Consider the following 6,000-nt stretch of genomic DNA (forward strand, 5'->3'; position numbering starts at 1 on the left):
GTGAAAATAGCTTTTGGGCCTTTTTGCCTGTAAGGATATATAAAAGAGTAAATGTTTACATCTTGTACTTTTAAATATCATGCACTCTGCCTTCTGTGCAATACGGCCTACATAGAGGTGATGTAAGAAAGGGGTAAAGGACATTTTTGGCCTATCAAAAAGGCTTTATTTTGACTAGTTGAAGTGGCAGTTTAAAACTATACAGTCAGGCTATAATGAAAGCCCGGAGTCAGGTTTGCTTGGTCACTGCACTGGGTGACACAATGGGTGCCGGAATTAATCTAAATCAGTCCCAATGTTCTATGCCTTGAAGACTGTCTCTGGCTCTTATGATAAATAGCAACAAAGGGCTGTTTCTGGCCCTACTATTCCTCTATACTGGTGCATATATTTGTTCTGCAGTATTTATTTATTTATTTTATTTTAAAGGTTTTATATAGCGCTGGCTATACCCGGAGGTATTAGAGCGCTTTACATGAGCATCAGATCATAGTTACAGGTGTGATGTGAAATCTCCTGTGCTTGTTGCAGAGTTGCAAGGACTGCGGAACTGCAAGAAATGCAGTACTCACGGCAGCTACAGTGGCACAAGTTGCTTCATACATTTATGGTGGCGAGTGTTGTATAACCTATCTTGCTCTGCACCAGGAATCCCAAGCCTGGCTACAGAAGGGCAACAAGCCCAATGAAGCCACATTACCACATCACTGGGTACCTCCCATTCCCACCACAGAAGAGAAGCTTGTTGTGCACATCTCTTCGAAGCCTTGATATCCCTGTACAGATTCTGTAACTCCAGCATACGCAGGGACAACATGAATTCATTGGAAATGGGGCAGGGGACATCATTATTTTTCAAAGTGTATTTATAGTAAAAAACTACCAGAAGGTGGGACAACCGGACAACACAACTGCTACCACCAATCGTACCATTTCAGACCGGTCACATGTACTGTGTTCCACCCCTGGTTCCATATTGCATATATGCCAAAGTACATCTCCTCATTTGAATGAGGAACACAACTATGTCTTGCCAGATACCCACAACCCTTGAAATAGGAGGCACTTGAGCAAGTCCAGCACACTTGGAATTCCAGAAGCAGCAGCAATGCTCCTTTTACAATGGAAAAGGGCAGGGCATGCAAAATAAATCACAGATGGCCTTCTAACGATGCTTAGAACCAGGAAACTCTAGGTTTCCGATAGTCTGTGAATTCTCATGAACACAAATGATTAAACACCACTGTAATGTCTTTCTGATGTCAAGGTAAAGTTACGTACTGATTTTCCATCCCCGTCGTGCATCAGTTTTCCCTTTAGCATGTGGCAGGTGTGACGTGTAACCGGCCAACATGGCAATGGTTTCGACCTCAACAGAAATAGTTTCCAACCTCACCCACTGTTCATTGCTGCAGGCTGCCTAACAGGGTGGAGTGAAAAGCAGATTGTATACCTTGTCTTAAGCATACCAGTCTTCTTCATGAGTAGTTATGGAACAACATAGCCAGGAATTATAGAAACCACCTCCTGTTTGACTTCATCTTGGGTGGATGGAGTTTCTGTTGAAGCAATACCTGTTTATGTTGAAGTTCATGCAGACTTGCCAAGACCACTTACTGCAGATGTTTCCAGAGACTGCCTGCTCAAGAAACACTGATCCTGCTCAAAGCTAGTGAAGTAACGTCTTATTCTCGAAACCACGCAGATGGCTATCTTCGCAGCATAATATTCATAACTCTAAGTTATATGCAGTCATGCAGCGGGGATTCTTGAATCTCAATCTCTTAGTGAAGTCATCAAAAAAGATCCACCACTAGTCAAATAGACTTTTCATTCTTGACTTGAAGTGTAAGAAAGAAGCTAGCATCAGCAACACATTTCAATTACAATGAAACCAATGTGACTTGAACAAAAACCAGAGAGTATGGTGTCCAAACCATAGGGGTTTTATTAACACATTAGTCAAAATGCAATTTCAATCAGTTCTCAAGATTAAGTAAATATATCATCAAAGCATACATCAAGCAATCAGAATCTGTATTGATCAGGAAAAAAATGCACAATGTGATCCAGTACGAGAAACAGACTATCCAAAATAAGTGTTCCATGCAGGAGCGTCTCAATGCTAAATAAGGCATTGAAAGTGGTAAGGGGATTTTTATGAGGTAGAAGGTGTCAGCATCAGATGAACCAAGTCTAAGGTTCAAGGGAGAAGCAAATGTGTTCAAGCTTGAAGCTCAATGGAAATCAGCAGAGGAGAAAGTGAGTCTTCTCTCAGCAAAGTCAGGACAAGATCTGCTAAAACTATACTAAGGAGAACACAGTTAAACCCGAAAAAACATTTTTAGAAGAATGTTTATATCAGTTTCCCACTAAACGAACCAATCCCCACACAGTGTTCTCTGGGAGCAGGTAGACTCCCCAGTTTCCCAGGGCCAAACAAAGAGACTTGTATCTGCTGGTCTTGGAATGTTTCATTGGTTTGGTCTGCCTGGTACAACAGGACCCTCTCATGGTCTCATGCTCCATGTTCGAAGCCAAGTACTCATTGCAGCGACTATCGATCAGCGGAGATGTTTTTAGACATGTGCAAAGTGGGCAATCGCCGAGAGCCCACACCTTCCAAGGGGTTCTCTATTAATTACACCTATGTCTATTCTATTTCACCCTCTGAACCACTCTCCATTTCTGCTAACATGTACATCTGACTATCTCACTCTACCCATTATTATCTTAACTATTTTTTGTGTTACTGGACATTATGCTAGCTTGAATTAGGCGGAAAATTCAAATTTGTTCCATACAGGGACCCCACAAGATGCTTTGCTTGGAGTTCCAAAAATACTACACATGACACTGCATTGAAGTATAATACAATAAATAAAGAAAACCCTAATCTAGCTAATGAGGTATCAGAAAAGACACCTGCGGAGGAAAAACAAGGTAACAGTTTTGAAACTGCAACGTGTGCAACTCTTGCCCCGGTGAAGATTTAAGATGGTGTCTGAAAAGTACAACTTAGCATGAGTAAATGTCAGTTACATTTAAAAAAATGTAAATGTATCTTTAATTAAATTTTTTTAGAAGAGGTAAATAATCAACCGAAGAGGGACCCAGAACGATAGCAACACAAGTTCTAATATTATCACAGTAGGGCAGGTACAACATTCATAAACAAATAATACCTGGTATCCTACCAGAGCAAGCAACTGTTTAGTGGAGTAAATAGAACCAAAGAGGTTTTTGCCAGGAGGTACATCGTATTAACAAAGATAAAGGAAGACAATAGACAAATAGAAGAATGTGGCAAGAGAATACAATATATCAATAAGAAAGAACTTCAAAAATTACTTAAGTGGTTATGGACTATCAATAACAGTCAAGTCCGGAAAAATATGTTGCAGAGAACAAAGGGGCGTATTTAGAAAGCCCCTTGCGCCGCCGGTCTGTCACTTTTTTAACACACAGACATCACTACCTGCTGCCCCATATTTACAGGTATGCATAAAGCCACCCAGCATGGCTTTTCGTGTCCTTATAAATACGGCCCCTTTACATGCAACACTTTGTGTGATAGTAGTGTTGTAAATAAAACAGCGGTATTATTAAGCATTAGCTGAAGCCATAATGCATCAGTTCAAATATCTAGTATAGGGATTTCATTTTGTATTTCGAGTCCACCATTTTCATGCCCTACATTGCCATGTGCTCAATGTTCTGATTGTCCTACCTCTCTGCCAGTTACACTGTGGATTCTACCTAGCAACAGTTATTATTAGTCCTTCTTGAGAGTGTAGCGCATGCTCAGCAGAAGTAACAGTTGTTCCTTATTAGCATAGCCCTCCCATGTTCTAGAAATACTGTTAGCTCCACCCACTGATATATTTGGAAATGTCCTTACGTGGTTGTAACCTCTGTCTAAGCTGTAAGCTGAACCCCTTCCACTGTGTATAAAAGGGGCCATGTGCTTGTATTCAGTGTGCTACTCTGTACAATACTGTAGAAGTGTTGTGGAGGTTGTATCACCACCTTTAAAGGTTTATTAAACTATGTTTTTGTATTTCCAGTTTCCTTGCCAACTTCATTTGTAAGTCTAAGGACTTTGTACACAGAAGGGCGAACCCTTTCGGTACCTTTGGGCCTTGCTGAGGCCTGAACTCATCAATTGGCGCCCGTCACGTGGGGCTCATCGGCGACTCGGAGGCTCGAAGGACTGGTCGTGACGAAGGAGTGGAACTCTGCCGGGGAAGTGATCACTGCCAGCGGCGTCTTTAGTCCTGGCATCCTGAGGTATTTCTTCCTTCCTTCCGATCTGACCATCTGGGTGGCGCCGGTCTTCGACTGAGACCTCTTCTGTCGGTTTGCTGTGGATAAGCTGTTTGAGCAAATTGTGGAACTTGGCAAGTGGAATCTGGACGCTCGTGCTTGGTAAGGACCAATGTATGGTAATTACTGTGAGTGTTTATGGTAGCCAGTGATTAGCGAGGCAGTTTTAGGATACGCTTGCTGTGGCTTATGGATATGGATATGGATATGGAGATGTTTGGATGATCGATCATATTATGATTATGAATATGGGTATATATGCGTTGCAACACATATAGGTAGGCAATGTGGAGATTTTTCTCCAACATATGGTTGTGAGCGGCGCAACGATTAAGTGCCATTTTTCTGTATAATATTGTGTATTTCACAATATTTCTAGCATGTCTGCTTTTAGCGCACTACGTAAGTGGTGCTGCTGTGGAAACCGGTTAAGTCTTGAAGAATCGCAGCCGGCTCCCCCAGAAGGGACGCCGAATAGGGACATGTATATTAAGTTTGGTCTTTCCCCTATAATGTACAGCACATTGTGGAGGAAGTATACCAAGAAGGATCCTGAGTTGAGATGGCCTTTGTATGGTTCGTTTGATGTGCGCAAAATTGAGTATGTGGAACAGTGCCTGTGTAAGCGCCGAGCGAGACAAGATATGTTTGAGAGTGTGCGAATGTGGGTGAAAGAAGTACGTGAGCGTGAGAAACGTGAACATGCGCTGATTGAGAAAGAGCAGAGGAAGAATGTGCGTGAGAAGGCGCAAGAAATGAGACAACGTGAACAAAAAGATGCGGAAGAAAAACGGGAAAAGGAACGTAGATTGCAGATATCTGGCCAATATCCCATTCGTCGGCCTCTTTATCCTGTCCTTAATAATGCTGATGATGATTTTTCATTACTAGATCGTTCTCCGCCTCCGTATGCTGGCCCGTCTGCTCCGAAAGGGGAAGATGAGGATTCTGGATCATTTAAAGATAAGGTAGACACGCGGTCTAAGCTAACATCTGATCGTATGGCGGAGCTCCGACAAATTTCTTATCGTATTCTTAAGGGTACAATTCCTCTTGCTGAAATATTGTTGTCACTTGAAAAATGGCCGGACAGGGAAAAAATTTATTTTCTTGAAACCTTTTCTGATGAAGTAGTCGGGGCTTTTCGAAAATATTCTCCTGTTCTTGAACCTGATGACATAATACAAGATAAGAAAGAATTGCGTAAAGGTCTCTTTTCTCCTTCCCAGGCAGCTGATGCAGTTCGACGGTTATTCGTATTGCGGGATGAGGCGTCTCGGTTACGAGAAGAAAAGCGACAAAAGACGGTGGACGACAAAGAGACGGGTTTGAGTGGCGACGGGAAACAATCACCTATCTTTTCTTCAGATAAGGTCGATATTGTGCATGTTAAACCTATGCGAGAGGCAGCGCCTTTGTATGTTCCTCCTAAAGGAGCGGGTACTAGTTCAGATAAAGATTCAGCTGATGCCCGAGGGTATTTTATCTATAATTGGGTATATACTCCTTGGAATAGAGCGGATGTTATGGCCTTAAAGAAAGCGTTACCTGACCCACGGAAAAATCCTGCTGCCTTTTATGAGGAAGTTGAGGGGGCTTTGAATTCTTGTACTATGACATTAGCTGACATTGATTTATTCTTTGGTCTTATATTACCCCCTGACATGTGGAGAT

This window comes from Lissotriton helveticus, chromosome 3_2 (assembly GCF_964261635.1).
Source record: "Lissotriton helveticus chromosome 3_2, aLisHel1.1, whole genome shotgun sequence".
Classification (NCBI taxonomy): Eukaryota; Metazoa; Chordata; class Amphibia; order Caudata; family Salamandridae; genus Lissotriton; species Lissotriton helveticus.